Source organism: Ranitomeya imitator, chromosome 5 (genome assembly GCF_032444005.1).
Source record: "Ranitomeya imitator isolate aRanImi1 chromosome 5, aRanImi1.pri, whole genome shotgun sequence".
Taxonomy (NCBI): domain Eukaryota; kingdom Metazoa; phylum Chordata; class Amphibia; order Anura; family Dendrobatidae; genus Ranitomeya; species Ranitomeya imitator.
Genome location: NC_091286.1, coordinates 361,171,516 through 361,192,998, shown reverse-complemented (window position 1 = coordinate 361,192,998; position 21,483 = coordinate 361,171,516).

Genomic DNA, 21,483 nt, shown 5'->3' with positions numbered 1-21,483 from the left:
CGGAGAGTAAGGAGCGGCCATTTTCTTCCAGACTGTGCCCGTCGCTGATTGGTCGTGGCCGTTTTGCCACGACCAATCAGCGACTTGGATTTCCATTACAGACAGAGGCTGCGACCAATGAATATCCGTGACAGACAGACAGACAGAAGGACAGACAGAAAGACGGAAGTGACCCTTAGACAATTATATAGTAGATATACAATAAACTATACAACAGAAGACAAAATAGCCGCATACAGTTATGTGATATCATGCATAATATCCGTAAGGTAACCAAAGCAGAGAAAATTAAATCCACAAATATAAATAGTTAAATAGCACATTTCAAAAGTAGAAGGAAAAAAGTTTTTGGACACAGAAAAAATTAAAAGCAATATGATGCAAATTGTATTTCCAATGTTGGGGCCAGTAAAAATTGTAATGCAAAAATGTTCTAGGGTCCTGCATCATTCTTGAGTTTATATCAACCAGCCATAGCATTAAATGACATATAGATTAAATGGTTACCGTTCTTTCAATAAACTTAATATCAATATCCAAAATTATATCTCATACTAGTTGGTGGCTCGATTCTAACGCATCTGGTATTCTGGAATATGTATAGTAGTATATAGCACAGCCCATGAAGTATATAACACAGCCCAAGTAGTATATAACACAGCCCACATAGTATATTACACAGCCAAGTAGTATATAGCACAGCCACGTAGTATATTGCCCAGCCACCTAGTATAGAGCAAAGCCCACATAGTATATAGCACAGCCACATAGTATATTGCCCAGCCACGTAGTATATTGTATAGCCACGTAGTATATAGCACAGCCACGTAGTATATAGCACAGCGACGTAGTATATAGCACAGCCATATAGTATATAGCACAGCCATGTAGAATATAACACAGCCACGTAGTATATAGCACAGCCCATGTAGTATATAACACAAGCCACGCAGTATATAACACAGATCATGCAGTATATAACACAGCCCATGCAGTATATTGCACAGCCACGTAGTATATTGCACAGCCATGTAGTATATAGCACAGCCCACATAGTATATAGCACAGACGTAGTATATAGCACAGGCCACACAGTATATAACATAGGCCATGCAGTATATAACACAGCCCACGTAGCATATAACACAACCACGTAGTATATAGCACAGCCACGTAGTATATTGCCCAGCCATATAGTATATTGCACAGACACGTAGTATATAGCACAGCCCATGTAGTATATAGCACAGAGACATAGTATATAATACAGGCCACGCAGTATATAACACAGCCCATGCAGTATATAGCAATGTGGGCACCATATCCCTGTTAAAAAAAGAACTAAAATAAAATATAGTTATATACTCACCTTCTGGCGGCCCCCGGATCCAGCCCAGGCGTTTAGCGATACCCCTCGCGACGCTCCTGTCCCAAGAATGCTTTGCGGCATTTATAGGAAGGTCGGAACCAACTGTGTTTGGATGTAATTTAAATCACAGCATGGTGAAGGGCGGGGCATTCAAGTCAGAAAAAATAGTACATAGTTGGTTCTGACCTTCCTATAAATGCAGGCTTTACCATGTTATTAGCCAGAGGTAAGTGTTCACACTAGGCAGTCAGGTCAGGGACCCATCCGATCTGAGATTACCTTGACGTTTGGTGGATGGGCTCACATTTTTTGGCCAGGATGGGATACACCCCCGAGTACTGCAGCAATTAAGTACAGTCATTGATAGATCATTATTTTTAATCTTCAAAGAGTCCATAATAATAGAGTCTCTGCCACAGGACTGGCGTATAGCAAATGTGGTGCCAATATTCAAAAAGGGGACAAAAACTGAACTCGGTAATTATAGGCCAGTAAGCTTAACCTCTACTGTGGGTAAAATCCTGGAGGGCATTCTAAGGGATGCTATGCTGGAGTATCTGAAGAGGAATAACCTCATGACCCAGTATCAGCATGGGTTTACTAGGGACCGTTCATGTCAGACTAATTTGATCAACTTCTATGAAGAGGTAAGTTCCGGACTGGACCTAGGGAACCCAGTAGATGTAGTGTATATGGACTTTTCAAAAGCTTTTGATACGGTGCCGCACAAAAGGTTGATACATTAAATGAAAATAATGGGGATAGGGGAAAATATGTGTAAGTGGGTTGAGAGCTGGCTCAGGGATAGGAAACAAAGGGTGGTAATTAATGGAACACACTCGGACTGGGTCGCGGTTAGCAGTGGGGTACCACAAGGGTCAGTATTGGGCCCTCTTCTTTTTAACATACAGTTAGGGCCAGAAATATTTGGACAGTGACACAAGTTTTGTTATTTTAGCTGTTTACAAAAACATGTTCAGAAATACAATTTTATATATAATATGGGCTGAAAGTGCACACTCCCAGCTGCAATATGATAGTTTCCACATCCAAATCGGAGAAAGGGTTTAGGAATCATAGCTCTGTAATGCATAGCGTCCTCTTTTTCAAGGGACCAAAAGTAATTGGACAATGGACTCTAAGGGCTGCAATTAACTCTGAAGGCGTCTCCCTCGTTAACCTGTAATCAATGAAGTAGTTAAAAGGTCAGGGGTGGATTCCAGGTGTGTGGTTTTGCATTTGGAAGCTGTTGTAGTGAGCAGACAACATGCGGTCAAAGGAACTCTCAATTGAGGTGAAGCAGAACATCCTGAGGCTGAAAAAAAAGAAAAAATCCATCAGAGAGATAGCAGACATGCTTGGAGTAGCAAAATCAACAGTTGGGTACATTCTGAGAAAAAATGAATTGACTGGTGAGCTTGGGAACTCAAAAAGGCCTGGGCGTCCACGGATGACAACAGTGGTGGATGATCGCCGCATACTTAATTTGGTGAAGAAGAACCCGTTCACAACATCAACTGAAGTCCAGAACACTCTCAGTGAAGTAGGTGTATCTGTCTCTAAGTCAACAGTAAAGAGAAGACTCCATGACAGTAAATACAAAGGGTTCACATCTAGATGCAAACCATTCATCAATACCAAAAATAGACAGGCCAGAGTTAAATTTGCAGAAAAACACCTCAAGAAGCCAGCTCAGTTCTGGAAAAGTATTCTATGGACAGATGAGACAAAGATCAACCTGTACCAGAATGATGGGAAGAAAAAAGTTTGGAGAAGAAAGGGAACGGCACATGATCCAAGGCACACCACATCCTCTGTAAAACATGGTGGAGGCAACGTGATGGCATGGGCATGCATGGCTTTCAATGGCACTGGGTCACTTGTGTTTATTGATGCCATAAGAGCAGACAAGAGTAGCCGGATGAATTCTGAAGTGTACCGGGATATACTTTCAGCCCAGATTCAGCCAAATGCTGCAAAGTTAATTGGACGGCGCTTCATAGTACAGATGGACAATGACCCCAAGCATACAGCCAAAGCTACCCAGGAGTTCATGAGTGCCAAAAAGTGGAACATTCTGCAATGGCCAAGTCAATCTCCAGATCTAAACCCAATTGAGCATGCATTTCACTTGCTCAAATCCAGACTTAAGACGGAAAGACCCACAAACAAGCAAGACCTGAAGGCTGCGGCTGTAAAGGCCTGGCAAAGCATTAAGAAGGAGGAAACCCAGCGTTTGGTGATGTCCATGGGTTCCAGACTTAAGGCAGTGATTGCCTCCAAAGGATTTGCAACAAAATATTGAAAATAAAAATATTTTGTTTGGGTTATGTTTATTTGTCCAATTACTTTTGACCTCCTAAAATGTGGAGTGTTTGTAAAGAAATGTGTACAATTCCTACATTTTCTATCAGATATTTTTGTTCAACTCTTCAAATTAAACGTTACAATCTGCACTTGAATTCTGTTGTAGAGGTTTCATTTCAAATCCAATGTGGTGGCATGCAGAGCCCAACTCGCGAAAATTGTGTCACTGTCCAAATATTTCTGGCCCTAACTGTATTTATTAATGACCTTGTAGGGGGCATTCAGAGTAGAATTTCAATATTTGCAGATGACACTAAACTCTGCAGGGTAATCAATACAGGGGAGGACAAGTTAATATTACAGGATGATTTATGTAAACTCGAAGTTTGGGCTGATAAAAGGCAAATGAGCTTTAATGGGGATAAATGTAAGGTCATGCACTTTGGTAGAAGTAATAAGATGTATAACTATGTGCTTAATTCTAAAACTCTGGGCAAAACCGTCAATGAAAAAGACCTGAGTGTATGGGTGGATGACAAACTCATATTCAGTGGCCAGTGTCAGGCAGCTGCTACTAAGGCAAATAAAATAATGGGATGCATTAAAAGAGGCATAGATGCACATGAGGAGAACATAATTTTACCTCTATACAAGTCACTAGTTCGACTCGGATTCTTTACTGTAAGAGCAGTGAGATTATGGAACTCTCTGCCATATGATGTTGTAATGAGTGATTCATTACTTAAATTTAAGAGGGGACTGGATACCTTTCTGGAAAAGTATAATGTTACAGGGTATATACACTAGATTCCTTGATAGGGCGTTGATCCAGGGAACTAGTCTGATTGCCGTATGTGGAGTCGGGAAGGAATTTTTTTCCCCAATGTGGAGCTTACTCTTTGCCATATGGTTTTTTTTGCCTTCCTCTGGATCAACATGTTAGGGCATGTTAGGTTAGGCTATGGGTTGAACTAGATGAACTTAAAGTCTTCCTTCAACCTTAATAACTATGTAACTATGTAAATCTTGTGCTAAGCATCTCATGTCATGTGTTTTTCATAGATTTCACAAGCCATTATGCTATTCACATTTCATGTATTGCACATTTCCTTGCATTAGTACAGTTGAGTGCAGCCATTGATCTATTTGCTATGTAAGTCTTTTTTGGTTATGCACCAGTTCAGACTAGATTGCTGTTCAGTCAGTTTACCTATATTTACTATGGATTTCCGTGACAGACAGACAAACAGACGGAACTGACTCCTAGATGATTATATAGATAGATATCAGTGATGGCAAACCTATTGCACTCGTGCCACACCACTCCTTTCTGATATTTAACCCCTTCATGACCCAGCCTATTTTGACCTTAAAGACCTTGCCGTTTTTTGCAATTCTGACCAGTGTCCCTTTAGAACACTCAGGAACGCTTCAATGGATCCTAGCGGTTCTGAGATTGTTTTTTCGTGACATATTGGGCTTCATGTTAGTGGTAAATTTAGGTCAATAAATTCTGTGTTTATTTGTGATAAAAACAGAAATTTGGCGAAAATTTTGAAAATTTCGCAATTTTCACATTTTGAATTTTTATTCTGTTAAACCAGAGAGTTATGTGACACAAAATAGTTAATAAATAACATTTCCCACACGTCTACTTTACATCAGCACAATTTTGGAAACAAAATTTTTTTTTGCTAGGAAGTTAGAAGGGTTAAAATTTGACCAGCGATTTCTCATTTTTACAACGAAATTTACAAAACCATTTTTTTAGGGACCACCTCACATTTGAAGTCAGTTTGAGGGGTCTATATGGCTGAAAATACCCAAAAGTGACACCATTCTAAAAACTGCACCCCTCAAGGTGCTCAAAACCACATTCAAGAAGTTTATTAACCCTTCAGGTGCTTCACAGCAGCAGAAGCAACATGGAAGGAAAAAATGAACATTTAACTTTTTAGTCACAAAAATGATTTTTCAGCAACAATTTTTTTATTTTCCCAATGGTAAAAGGAGAAACTGAACCACGAAAGTTGTTGTCCAATTTGTCCTAAGTACGCTGATACCTCATATGTGGGGGTAAACCACTGTTTGGGCGCACGGCAGGGCTTGGAATGGAAGGAGCGCCATTTGACTTTTTGAATGAAAAATTGGCTGCACTCTTTAGCGGACACCATGTCACGTTTGGAGAGCCCCCGTGTGCCTAAAAATTGGAGCTCCCCCACAAGTGACCCCATTTTGGAAACTAGACGCCCCAAGGAACTTATCTACATGCATAGTGAGCCCTTTAAACCCCCAGGTGCTTCACAAATTGATCCGTAAAAATGAAAAAGTACTTTTTTTTCACAAAAAAATTCTTTTAGCCTCAATTTTTTCATTTTCACATGGACAACAGGATAAAATGGATCCTAAAATTTGTTGGGCAATTTCTCCTGAGTACACTGATACCTCACAGGTGGAGGTAAACCACTGTTTGGGCACATGGTAAGGCTCGGAAGGGAAGGAGTGCCATTTCACTTTTTGAATGAAAAATTATCTCCATAGTTAGCGGACACCATGTCGCGTTTGGAGAGACCCTGTGTGCCTAAACATTGGAGCTCCCCCACAAGTGACCCCATTTTGGAAACTGGACCCCCCAAGGAACTTATCTAGATGCCTAGTGAGCACTTTAAACCCTCAGGTGCTTCACAAATTGATCCGTAAAAATGAAAAAGTACTTTTTTTTCACAAAAATTTTATTTTCGCCTCAATTTTTTCATTTTCACATGGGCAATAGGATAAAATAGAAAAAACCCAAAAAATACAAAAAAGACCTAAAAAATATATTTTTATTGTAAATAAATAAAAATTAAATATAAATAAAGAACCACTTATAACCTATAGACAAAAAGTAGGGATCCTAGGGTCAGGATAAGCTCATAAAAAAAAATAGAGCAGAAAAAATATATATGATAATAAGGAAAGGACTAGGGATGATAGTGGTGCCTCACCCTAAGCTGTACCCTTCCTTGCAGCGGAGGTTGGCACCCTGGGATACGAAATGGCGCCCCCGCTCAACGTCGACTGACCCTGATAACCCTAGTAGGTGTCCCTACCACAAGCCACCACCCAAACAAACACCACAAAAAAAAAAACAGAAAAAAGTGTAAATGTACACTAAAATGCTGTAGCTGGTACTGACTGCTGATAGTGATGGTGAGCTTATTATAATAGACTCTAAGAGATTACCAAGACTCTTACTAATGTGAATCACTAGAAGATAAGGTGATTTACAAAGATAAGGTATAAACACTGTTTGATAACACACTTTACTCTTCTCAGAGGTAGATACAGGTGGAGTATAAGAAAAATTCTCAAGTAGTCATCTATTAGTAAACAGAAGAGTCTTGATACATCTTATGGTGTCGATGCCAGACAAAATATATATATAGGGACATGGCTATTAATGATATTTAGGTCAATCCCTTATAGTGCACAATGGCATCAGCACAAGAAAAAGATAAATTCATTCAAACATCTGAACGTAAATGATGGACAATGTTCAGTCCCTTTTTTTTGGTGCACACTGGCATCGGTGCTAGACAGATAATAGGTTTATTCTATTATATGAATATTTATAAGTGCATCGTGTCTCAAAAATAGAGCATAAATAATAAGCTGATCAAAGCTTAATGGCATCACCACCAGAAAAATTAAAACAGAGTCATAGCATATGCGAGGGCATCGTTGCCAGAGCGTATCATGATCCAGATATCATATACAGTGATATCGACGCCAGAAAAAAGTCAGTCTATTCAGATATATGTGAGGGCATCATCGCCAGAGATATGATGCTCTATAGATATCAACGGATATTGGCATCATTGCCAGAGCAGAGCCCTCAGTGAACTGATCCATACATAGCGTCACTGCCAAAAAGATGTTATTAGGATCATCGCATATGCACAAGCATCACCAAAGGCTGTCACAAACCACCTGTGCCAATCGCATCACTATCAATGCAGGCAAAGCCCCAAAGCATTAATATGTATAATCAGGGGAAATGACACCATGATGCTGCATGATTAATGTAATGCAGCAAAAAAAAGTGAAAAAAATCATAATAGACCGCCAGCATAACAGCATATGTGTACATAAGCGATACACTTATCTTAAGAGACAATGTCTCATCCCGATGCGTTTCACCCCGGAGGAGATCCTGCGGGGCTCATCAGGGGATGCCAATGATAGGCGTGGGCAGCGAGAAGTACAGACGCTGCACGCGGTCCGGAAGTAGGATAAAATGGATCCTAAAATTTGTTGAGCAATTTCTCCCGAGTACGCCGATACCTCATATGTGGGGGTAAACCACTGTTTGGGCACACGGCAGGGCTCGGAAGGGAAGGCGCGCCATTTGACTTTTTGAATGGAAAATTAGCTCCAATTTTTAGCGGACACCATGTCGCGTTTGGAGAGCCCCTGTGTGCCTATGCATTGGAGCTCCCCCACAAGTGACCCAATTTTGGAAACTAGACCCCCAAAGGAACTTATCTAGATGCATACTGAGCACTTTAAACCCCCCGGTGCTTCACAGAAGTTTATAATGCAGAGCCATGAAAATAAAAAATAATTTTTCTTTTCTCAAAAATGATTTTTTAGCCTGGAATTTCCTATTTTGCCAATGGTAATAGGAGAAATTGGACCACAAATGTTGTTGTCCAGTTTGTCCTGAGTACGCAGATACCCCATATGTGGGGGTAAACCACTGTTTGGGTGCACGGCAGGGCTCAGAAGGGAAGGCACGCCATTTGGCTTTTTAAATGGAAAATTAGCTCCAATCATTAGCGGACACCATGTCGCGTTTGGAGAGCCCCTGTGTGCCTAAACATTGGAGATCCCCCACAAATGACCCCATTTTGGAAACTAGTCCACCAAAGGAACTAATCTAGATGTGTGGTGAGCACTTTGAACCCTCAAGTGCTTTACAGAAGTTTATAACGCAGAGCCATGAAAATTTTAAAAAAAATTTATTTTCTCAAAAATGATTTTTAGCCCGCTATTTCTTATTTTCCCAAGGGTAACAGGAGAAATTTGACCCCAAAAGTTGTTGTCCAGTTTCTCCTGAGTACGCTGATACCCCATATGTGGGGGTAAACCACTGTTTAGGCACATGCTGGGGCTCGGAAGTGAAGTAGTGACGTTTTGAAATGCAGACTTTGATGGAATGCTCTGCGGGCGTCACATTGCGTTTGCAGAGCCCCTGATGTGGCTAAACAGTAGAAACCCCCCACAAGTGACCCCATTTTGGAAACTAGACCCCGAAAGGAACTTATCTAGATGTGAGGTGAGCACTTTGAACCCCCAAGTGCTTCACAGAAGTTCATAACACAGAGCAGTGAAAATAATAAATACGTTTTCTTTCCTCAAAAATAATTATTTAGCCCAGATTTTTTTATTTTCCCAAGGGTTACAGGAGAAATTGGACCACAAAAGTTGTTGTCCAGTTTGTCCTGAGTACGCTGATACCCCATGTGTGGGGGTAAACCACTGTTTGGGCACACGTCGGGGCTCAGAAGGGAAGTAGTGACTTTTGAAATGCAGACTTTGATGGAATGGTCTGCGGGCGTCATGTTGCGTTTGCAGAGCCCCTGGTGTGCCTAAACAGTAGAAACCCCCCACAAGTGACCCCATTTTGGAAACTAGACCCCCAAAGGAACTTATCTAGATATGTGGTGAGCACTTTCAACCCCCAAGTGCTTTACAGAAGTTTATAACACAGAGCCGTGAAAATAATAAATACGTTTTCTTTCCTCAAAAATAATTTTTTAGCCCAGAATTTTTTATTTTCCCAAGGGTTACAGGAGAAATTGGACCACAAAAGTTGTTGTCCAGTTTCTCCTGAGTATGCTGATACCCCATGTGTGGGGGTAAACCACTGTTTGGGCACACGTCGGGGCTCAGAAGGGAAGTAGTGACTTTTGAAATGCAGACTTTGATGGAATGGTCTGCGGGCGTCACGTTGCGTTTGCAGAGCCCCTGGTGTGCCTAAACAGTAGAAACCCCCCACAAGTGACCCCATTTTAAAAACTAGACCCCCCAAGGAACTTATCTAGATATGTGGTGAGCACTTTGAACTCCCAAGTGTTTCACAGACGTTTACAACGCAGAGCCGTGAAAATAAAAAATAATTTTTCTTTCCTCAAAAATGATGTTTTAGCAAGCATTTTTTTATTTTCACAAGGGTAACAGGAGAAATTGGACCCCAGTAATTGTTGCGCAGTTTGTCCTGAGTATGCTGGTACCCTATATGTGGGGGTAAACCACTGTTTGGGCGCACGTCGGGGCTTGGAATTGAGGGAGCACCATTTGACTTTATGAATACAAGATTGGCTGGAATCAATGGTGGCGCCATGTTGCGTTTGGAGACCCCTGATGTGACTAAACAGTGGAAACCCCTCAATTCTACCTCCAGCACTAACCCCCCCACACCCCTAACCCTAATCCCAACTGTAGCCATAACCCTAACCACAACCCTAATTCCAACCCTAACCCTAAGGCTATGTGCCCACGTTGCGGATTCGTGTGAGATTTTTCAGCATCATTTTTGAAAAATCCGCGGGTAAAAGGCACTGCGTTTTACCTGCGGATTTACCGCGGATTTCCAGTGTTTTTTGTGCGGATTTCACCTGTGGATTCCTATTGAGGAACAGGTGTAAAACGCTGCGGAATCCGCACAAAGAATTGACATGCTGCGGAAAATACAACGCAGCGTTTCCGCATGGTATTTTCCGCACCATGGGCACAGCGGATTTAGTTCTCCATAGGTTTACTTGGTACTGTAAACCTGATGGAACACTGCTGCGAATCCGCAGCGGCCAATCCGCTGCGGATCCGCAGCCAAATCCGCACCGTGTGCACATAGCCTAATTCTAAAGGTATGTGCACACACTGCGGAAAAAGCTGCGGATCCACAGCAGTTTCCCATGAGTTTACAGTTCAATGTAAACCTATGGGAAACAAAAATCGCTGTACACATGCTGCAGAAAAACTGCACGGAAACGCAGTGGTTTACATTCTGCAGCATGTCACTTCTTTCTGCGGATTCCGCAGCGGTTAAACAACTGCTCCAATAGAAAATCGCAGTTGTAAAACCGCAGTGAAATGCGCAGAAAAACCACGGTAAATCCGCGATAAATCCACAGCGGTTTAGCACTGCGGATTTATCAAATCCGCAGCAGAAAAATCCGCAGAGGAACAGAATACGTGTGCACATACCGAAACCCTAACCCTACCCCAGCCCTACCCCTAGCCCTAACCCTACCCCTAACCCTAGCCCTAACCCTAACCCTACCCCTAACCCTAACCCTAACCCTACCCCTAACCCTACCCCTAACCCTAACCCTACCCCTAACCCTACCCCTAACCCTACCCCTAACCCTAACCCTAGTTCTTACCCCAACCTTAGTGGAAAAAAAATATATATTTTTTTTTTTATTGTCCCTACCTATGGGGGTGACAAAGGGGGGGGTCATTTACTATTTTTTTTATTTTGATCACTGAGATAGGTTATATCTCAGTGATCAAAACTCACATTGGAACGAATCTGCCGGCCGGCAGATTCGGCGGGCGCACTGCACATGTGCCCGCCATTTTGGAAGATGGCGGCGCCCAGGAAAGAAGACGGCCGGATCCCGGGAGGTAAGTATAAGGGGGGGGGAAGATCAGGGCACGGGGGGGCGTCGGAGCACGGGGGGGGGGGATCGGAGCATGGGGGGAGGGATCGGAACACGGGGTGAGGGATTGGAGCACGGGGTGGGGGATCGCTGTGCGGGGGGGTGGATCGGAGCACGGGGGGGGGATCGCTGTGCGAGGGGGATCGGAGTGTGGGGGGGTTTGATTGGAGCACGGGGGGTGTGATTGGAGCACGGGGGGAGCGGACAGGAGGACGGGGGAGCGGAGCACAGGACGGAGGGGAGCGGACCACAGATCGGGGGGCTGGGGGGGCGATCGGTGGGGTGGGTGCACATAAGTGTTTCCAGCCATGGCCGATGATATTGCAGCATCGGCCATGGCTGGATTGTAATATTTCACCAGTTTTTTAGGTGAAATATTACAAATCGCTCTGATTGGCAGTTTCACTTTCAACAGCCAATCAGAGCGATCGTAGCCACGGGGGGGGGGGGGGGGTGAAGCCACCCCCCCCTGGGCTAAACTACCACTCCCCCTGTCCCTGCAGGCCGGGTGAAATTGGAGTTAACCCTTTCACCCGATCTGCAGGGACGCGATCTTTCTGTGACACAGCATATGCGTCACAGGTCGGATTGGCACCGACTTTCATGATGCATACGCTGTGTCACAGGTCGGGAAGGGGTTAAATGTATTTGCATCTTCATTAAAAAATGAACCCAATCAATAAATGGCATAATGAGAAAAAAAGGCAAAACGCCAGAATTACGTTGTTTTGACGCAACATTCCATTAAAATGTAATAACGAGAGATCAAAACATAGTGTCTTGAAAAACATCATTCTCAGCAAGCAAAAAAATGCAAAAATGAAAATATATCTGGTCATGAAGGGGTTAATAATCCCATAGCTAGCAGCCAAGGTGTGTAAATGCGTGTATTTCTGAGCTTCGTGCTCGGACTCAATCCTTAATAAATTGAAAATGTGGTTTCCATCTTTTTGATAATTTGTGCATCATTAATGTTTCTACTAATCCTGTAACTTTCACAATTCTATGACTTTTCCTTCTTGGTGTCGCAATTTCCATGTTGATGAGTGTATTTATGTACATCCTGTAATAATGGATGTACATCCGGACCCATGGATGTTTGGTTTTGGCCAGACTTATTAAAAAGTCCTGTTCGGGATCCGAACTTGACCCCAGAACCCGGACCAGTAGCTTTCGGCACACTACTTTCATAGATATTGGTTAAAGAATACACAGAGTGGCTTTTGGCACAGTACTATCACAGACATGGTTGCAAAACAGAAGAAAAATAAGTTTAGATTCACATCCGTCTAACGGACACAGTTGAATATTATAAAAACTAATACGGTACAAAGATATATATCTTTTCTGTATAAAAACGCAGAGTACACATAGAGAGTGTTTTAGTGAAACTGTGCACACGCAAAACCTAATACTTGTTGGTACGTCGCATATCAGCCGGTGAGTGGGTAGGCAGAAGTGGCACTGCTGCGCAGACAGGCGAGCAGCAACAGGGTGATGTGCTGTTCCATGTATATTCCTCAGTTTCCATGTATGTTGTTATATTTTACTCTGCTGCCACCCAATGGCCTTTTTCTGTATGGCAGCTTGTTTTTCATGTATTTCTTGTGGGCATGTCTTACATCCGGTTCAGGGGTCAAATCTTCTCTTCCTCTGGCAGCCATTTCCAGTTTACTTTCTGTTGTGACTAGGACGTGCTTTTGAACTGGGCTTAGGAAGGCATCAGTCTTTCGACCACTCTCTCATTCTGCTCACACTTGCAGACACATTTGGTGCTACATCTTACTGTACCTGGTCTACCCTGCATTTCTGGAGAAGTTCTGTATTACCAGTTATACGCTGTATGTCCAGATCTACAAAATAAACAAGTCTGGATTACACAATCCCTGGAGTGCATCATCTCTTCAGATGCTGAGCAGCATTGGTCCTGTCTGCCTCACATCGAAGAAATACGGAGGTACGTTTCTCTCTCACAACACTTATTAATCAACCACACCTCCATTCGCCTCATGTGGGGACAGAACAGTCGAAAGACTGCCTTGAAGCCCGGCCAGAATCACCCTTATATCACTATTCACGTGCCCGCTCTCTGCCCGCTCACATACTGCAGCCCTGCTCTGCTAAGAAATCTCCTGCAGCATCACCTCAGACTGCATTGTACATAAAGACTCTCTGTGTATTATACCACACTGCTGCAGATCGTCGGACCGCAGAACCCCACAATTTTCCAACAACACCTTGGGAATCTTATCAGGGGGTCGCAACTAAGCTGCACCGCAATTTCCAGCCCCCAATTCAAAGGTTCAGTTTCTTAAAGGGACAGCGCACCTTAAATCAAAATGGCCAAAAAGGACCTTACGCAGTTCCCCAATGCTGAAACAGAGCAAATACAACCTGATACTGTCCATTATGAAGATCAGGACGCAGAGCCTGCTTCTGCAGCAGACCCAGATGCACGACCAGTACGTTCCATCAAGCCAACATTAAAGGTCCTCGAGAATTACCATTCCACAAGGGATGAGTTCAATGACAACCTTAATGACCTATGGGAACGAGTCACCTCCCTTATGTTAAGCGTCCAACGCCACAAAAATGATGCAGCGGGTTTACAGGACACTATAAGACAGCTAGACGTGGCCCACGGCAGATACAAGAGACTGTCCGCGAAGTATGCTGCCTTCCTAAAAGAATCTAAAATCGACGAAGCCCTATCAGAGTTAAGCAAGGCAGATTCCACAGACAGAGAAAGGGAGGCCGCCGTGCAAGACGCCAAAGATAAAGCGGAGCTTCGTATCACCCATCTGCAAGAAACTAGATCGCACAGGTCAGCCTCGTCTAAACACTCTGCTCGGTCATACAAATCATCCTGCTCAAGAACTTCAGCCCTCAGCGACAGAATCCTAGAGGCCCGTTTAAATGCAGAGCGGTCCAAACTAAGACGTTCATACACCGAAAAGAAAGCAGAAGCAGAGGCTCGAGCAAAGATTCTTCAAACAGAAGCAGAAGCGAAGAGAGCAGAAGCAGAGGCTCGAGCAAAGATTCTTCAAACAGAAGCAGAAGCGAAGAGAGCAGAAGCAGAGGCTCGAGCAAAGATTCTTCAAACAGAAGCAGAAGCGAAGAGAGCAGAAGCAGAGGCTCGAGCAAAGATTCTTCAAACAGAAGCAGAGGCTCAAGCAAGGATTCTTCAAACAGAACTGGAGGAAGAAATTGCATTAGCCGAAGTAAAAATACTCGAGCAAGCATTGAAGCAAAACCTCGACCCAATTTGCCTGCCACCACAGGAAGAAGACGACCCAGCTGTTCGTACCAGAGACTACGTGCAGAAACAGATACCTGCAGCGCACACCTTCTCCAGTGACGTTCAACCCAACATTGCGGAAACGTCCAAGTCAGCCCAACCTATGGTGCCAGTATCGCCCACAGCCCCTACAGAGACCCAAGACCAACGCCGTGATGTACCCCCTCAGGAGCAATCATCATCGCAAGACGACCACAAGGCACACTCCAGCCCGCCTCCACAGTTCAAGCAGCAGTCATCGGAATCTCTAGAGGATAAACCACAGCTCAACCCTGCAGCGACATCATTCTACCCGGGAACAATTCACCCTTCCACGCCACACAGCTTATATGCCCGAGGGGCACCACAAGCTAATATGGTAACAAGGAGTGAAGGATCAGACATGTCCGAGTTTGCCAGGTTCATGGTGAGCAGGGAGCTAATCAGCACTAGCCTCTCAAAATTCGACGACCGTGCAGAGAACTACAGAGCCTGGAAAGCAACCTTCAAGGCCGCCATTGCTGATCTCAACCTATCCGCGGAGCAGGAGCTCGACCTCATGGTAAAATGGTTGGGTCCTGAATCCACAAACCGTATCAAGAGTCTTAGGACCGTCTATGTGGGGCAAGCTGAAGCAGGTCTCGCTGCTGCCTGGCAGAGACTCGAAAGAACCTACGGCAGCGCTGAAGCCATAGAAAAGTCCCTATTCAAGAGACTGCAGAACGTTCCAAGGATCAACCTTAAGGAAGCCCACAAGCTTCTGGATTTAAGTGACCTGCTTATGGAGCTGGAACTTGCTAAAAGAGACCCTCGTCTGTCTGGACTGTGCTACCTGGACACTGCCCACGGGGTGAACCCGATCATCTCAAAGCTGCCACACAGTCTGCAAGAGAAGTGGGCAGTGTGCGTCTCCAGGTATAAAAGGTCACATGACGTCACCTTTCCTCCGTTCATTCAGTTCTGCAAGTTCATTGACGAACAAGGCCAAATGAGGAACGACCCTAGCCTCGACTTCCTGGAGTCTAACACTGCAGCTCCAGCAACACCTTCATCAAGGTATGAAAGCGTCACACATAGACGCAAGGACTCAAGGAACAGTGTAAGCGCCAGAAAGACTAACCTGCCATCACCTGCAGTACCTGCCGACAAGCAGTACACTATTCCGTCGAGGGATAAGTCTTTCAATCGTGAGTGTCCCATTCACAAAAAACCACACTCACTGAACAAATGTAGAGGCTTCAGGTCCAAAACCATGCAGGAGCGCAAGAAAATCCTCAACGAACTTGGGGTATGTTTCAAGTGCTGCGCTTCATCAGAACACATGGCCAAGGACTGTAAATCTGCCACTAAGTGTGAAGAGTGTCATAGCGACAGACACCCATCAGCCTTGCACCCAGGCTCAGCCACCAGCGATCCAGCAGTCGCAGTTACCTCTGGTCCCGCTACAAACCATGGCGGGGAGCCACAGAATCACGCCAAGTCCACCACAGCTGTGTCCTGCTCATGCTCAGAGGTATGTGGGGAGAATCAAAGTGCTAAATGCTGTGCCAGGATATGCCTAATCAGAGTCTATCCAGAAGGGCAACCAGAGAAGGCTGTAAAAATGTATGCCATCATTGACGATCAGAGCAATCGATCCCTAGCTGGACCTAAGTTCTTTGAAGCCTTTAGAATCAAGGGACCAGCAACGCCCTACACTCTGAATACTTGCTCGGGGCGCATAGAGACTAGCGGCAGAAGAGCACAAGGTTTCATCGCTTCTCCTGTCAATGAAGACGTAGAAATACCCCTACCTACGCTAATTGAATGCGATCAAATACCAGACCAAAGGGATGAGATCCCTACCCCGGAAGCTGCTTTCCACCAACCACACTTAAGGCACCTAGCCAGCGTTATCCCACCTTTGGACACAGATGCTGAAATCCTACTTCTGCTCGGCAGAGACAATTTGAGGATACATAAGGTCCGCCAACAGTGTAATGGTCCTGACTACGCCCCCTACGCCCAGAGACTTGACTTGGGGTGGGTAGTCATAGGAAATGTATGCCTGGACCAAACAGGAGTCCACTCCTTTAAGACGTACGTACGCCGAGACGGGCGCACTACCTTCTGCAAACCATGTCCTCATCACTATGAGGTGAAGGAAAAGCTTCCAGATTCCGTAGAGCTGCCTGATGTTATCCCTTCTCCCTATGCAGACGACTTGGGAAAATTGGTGTTTCATACCACTAAGGATGACAACAAAGTAGCCCCATCTATGGAAGACAAGGAATTTGTCAGGATAATGGACAATGAGTTCCTTAAGGACGAAACCAATCACTGGGTTTTCCCCTTACCCTTCCGAGCTACCAGGGTAAGGCTCCCGAACAATCGTGAACAAGCCTTGTCCAGATTTAACTCTCTCCAGCGCACGCTAAGCAATAAACCGGAGATGAAAGAACACATTGTCACCTTTATGGGCAAAATATTCCATAACAACCATGCGGAGCCAGCGTCTCCCTTAAAGGAAAATGAGGAGTGCTGGTACCTACCCTCATTTGGAGTATATCACCCGAAGAAACCTAAACAAATTAGAGTTGTCTTTGATTCAAGCGCCAAACATCAAGGCGTATCTCTCAATGATGTCCTCCTCACAGGTCCTAATCTGACAAACAACTTAGTAGGAGTGTTGATGAGGTTCAGGAAAGAGCCCATTGCCATCACCGCCAACATTGAACAGATGTTCCACTGTTTCATAGTCCAAGAGGACCATAGGAATTTCCTCAGGTTCCTGTGGTACAAGGACAATGACCCCAGCAAAGAGATGGTGGAGTATCGCATGCGGGTGCACGTATTCGGGAACAGCCCTTCACCCGCTGTGGCAACATATGGCCTGCGGAGAACCGCACAAGAAGGAGAGTCCAAGTATGGAACAGACGCCAGAGACTTTGTAGAGAAAGACTTCTACGTAGATGATGGACTAAAATCTCTACCTACAGAAGAAGCTGCAATCGACCTACTCAAAAGGACCCAACATATGCTGTACCGAGCTAAGCTTAGACTGCACAAAATTGCTTCAAACAGCCCGGCTGTCATGAGAGCCTTTGAGTCAAGCGACCACGCACCTGGATTCAAGGACATAGACCTGGGACCAGACCGTCCGCCTGTGCAGAGAAGCTTAGGCCTGAGGTGGAACCTGTCAGCCGACACCTTCGGATTCCAAATCAACTGTGCAGACAAACCATTCACTAAACGTGGTGTCCTGTCAGTGGTAAATAGCCTGTATGACCCACTGGGATTCGTAGCATCAATTACTATACAAGATAAATCCCTTCTGAGACAGCTGTCCGAAACTGTCAAGGACTGGGATACCCCTCTACCTCCTGATAAGGAACCAAAATGGGAAACCTGGAAGCAGTCTTTGTGTGCCTTGGATAAAATCCATATAACGAGATGCTACGCTGGAATCTCACTTGCTGCTAGCACTAGGACGGAACTCCATGTGTTCTCGGATGCATCCACGGAGGCCATTGCAGCTGTTGTCTACCTGAAGGTAACGGGATCTGACAATCAAGATCATGTTGGGTTCGTTTTCGGCAAAGCTAAGTTGGCTCCCAAGCCTGACCACACTATTCCCAGGCTGGAACTCTGTGGGGCTGTGCTTGCAGTAGAACTCGCAGACTTTATTCAGCATGAGCTGGACACTCACATAGATGACGTACAATACTACAGTGACAGTAAAGTTGTCTTAGGTTACATCTACAACCAAACAAGGCGCTTCTACGTGTACGTCAGTAACCGCATTGAGAGAATAAGAAGGTCTTCCAAACCTGAACAGTGGCACTATATCCCATCTGAACTTAATCCAGCCGACCATGCCACTAGACCTATGTCTATAAATTCCTTTGCTAACTCTTCTTGGCTTTCAGGTCCAAAGTTTCTGCTGGAACAGAAGGGAAGTGAATGTGTTCAGGAATTCTTCAGCATCCAGGATCCGGACGATGATCCAGAAGTCCGCTCCGAGGTCAGTGCTCTGGCCACGAACGCTAAATGAACCTCCTCCCTCGGTTGCCAGTGCTTCAAACGCTTCTCCAATTGGATGAAACTCATTAAGACTATTGCAAGGTTAGTCCACATTGCGAGATCTTATCACAAGCCACATGGAGACAAAGACTGTCAAGGTTGGCACGTCTGCAAAAAATACTCACTATCGAGGACATTCCGGTAGGATAAACTACCAACAGAACACTGCACTACTATTTGCCCATTGGATTACAGTGGGTCAGAGATAGTTTGGCCTAGTGCGGCTTCTCTGATCCGAAGATGGGTTTTCCATTGGATTATCTCAGGAACTGACTTAATGTCTTGTTTAAAGTTATTATTGCATTACATGCATGTTTGGTTTCACTTTCTAGGTTGTTGGACTTTTTAAGGACATTGATATAGTGAAATCCCTTACGGAATTTCAGACGGGGAGTGTGCTGTTCCATGTATATTCCTCAGTTTCCATGTATGTTGTTATATTTTACTCTGCTGCCACTCAATGGCCTTTTTCTGTATGGCAGCTTGTTTTTCATGTATTTCTTGTGGGCATGTCTTACATCCGGTTCAGGGGTCAAATCTTCTCTTCCTCTGGCAGCCATTTCCAGTTTACTTTCTGTTGTGAGAGGACGTGCTTTTGAACTGGGCTTAGGAAGGCATCAGTCTTTTGACCACTCTCTCATGCTGCTCACACTTGCAGACACACTTGGTGCTACATCTTACTGTACCTGGTCTACCCTGCATTTCTGGAGAAGTTCTGTATTACCAGTTATACGCTGTATGTCCAGATCTACAAAATAAACAAGTCTGGATTACACAATCCCTGGAGTGCATCATCTCTCTGGACGCTGAGCAGCATTGGTCCTGTCTGCCTCACATCGAAGAAATGCGGAGGTACGTTTCTCTCTCACAACACTTATTAATCAACCACACCTCCATTCGCCTCATGTGGGGACAGAACAGGTGAGGACGCCAAAAGTGCGCACAAACTGCCTGCACTTTCAGCAGCAGCTCCAACATGTGTGAGTAGTTTTTCAGGAAACTCTGCAACACCAAATCCAGCACATGCGCCGGGCAAGGGATGTGTGATAAACTGGCTAGGCCCAGAGCTGCTTCGAGATTTTGTCTGTTATCGCACACTACTGGAAGTTCACCGGGTTTGAGGTTCACGGCACAAACTACTCATCTGTCTCCTGTTTGATCCCAGTCCACCGCTCCTGCACTTTGAAGGATTAAAGACACAATACTCCCACAGGCAGAGGGTGCAGAGTACGCACAGAGTTAAGCCTGTACTCTCAGGGGCAGGGGTGGGGGTTACAGGGTACACACAGTGGCTTTTTGGCACAACACTCTAATTAAAGCTGCAGCCTTTCAACAAACTTTATTATACTCGCGTATCCGAAGAGGAAACCGGACATACGGACACCGAACTATACCGTTTGGGTTCACTCATCCCTACTGCCCATAGAATTTAACCCCTTTCTGACATGGGACGTACTATCCCGTCGAGGTGGGGTGGGCCCCCATGACCACGGACGGGATAGTACGTCCAGCGCGATCGGCGGCGCTCACGGAGGAGTTTATCGCAGCTGACATCCGGCACTATGTGCCAGGAGCGGTCACGGACCGCCCCCGGCACATTAACCCCTGGCACACCGTGATCAAAGATGATCGCGATGTGCCGGCGGTATAGGGAAGCTTCCCGCAGGAAGGGGGCTCCCTGCGGGCTTCCCTGAGCCCCCCGCAGCAACGCGATGTGATCGCGTTGCTGCGAGGGTCTCACCTCCCTCCCTGCTTCCTCCAGCCCCGGATCCAAGATGGCCGCGGATCCGGGTCCTGCAGGGAGGGAGGTGGCTTCACAGAGCCTGCTCAGAGCAGGCACTGTGAAGGCTGCAGCGCTGCATGTCAGATCAGTGATCTGACAGAGTGCTGTGCACACTGTCAGATCACTGATCTGTGATGTCCCCCCCGGGACAATGTAAAAAAGTTAAAAAAAAAATTTCAAAATGTGTAAAAAAAAAAAAAAAAAAAAATATTCCTAAATAATGAAAAAAAAAATATATATTATTCCCCTAAATACATTTCTTTATCTAAATAAAAAAAAAACAATAAAAGTACACATATTTAGTATCGCCGTGTCCGTAACGGCCCGACCTATAAAACTGGCCCACTAGTTAACCCCTTCAGTAAACACCGTAAGAAAAAAAAAAAAAAAACGAGGCAAAAAACAACGCTTTATTATCATACCGCCATACAAAAAGTGGAATAACACGCGATCAAAAAGACAGATATAAATAACCATGATACCACTGAAAACGTCATCTTGTCCCGCAAAAAACGAGCCGCCATACAGCATCATCAGCAAAAAAAAAAAAAGTTATAGTCCTGAGAATAAAGCGATGCAAAAATAATTATTTTTTCTATAAAATAGTTTTTATCGTATAAAAGCGCCAAAACATAAAAAATGATATAAATGAGGTGTCGCTGTAATCGTACTGACCCGAAGAATAAAACTGCTTTATCAATTTCACCAAACGCGGAACGGTATAAACGCCTCCCCCAAAAGAAATTCATGAATAGCTGGTTTTTGGTCATTCTGCCTCGCAAAAATCGGAATAAAAAGCGATCAAAAAATGTAACGTGCCCGAAAATGTTACCAATAAAAACGTCAACTTGTCCCGCAAAAAACAAGACCTCACATGACTCTGTGAACCAAAATATGGAAAAATTATAGCTCTCAAAATGTGGTAACGCAAAAAATATTTTTTGCAATAAAAAGCGTCTTTCAGTGTGTGACGGCT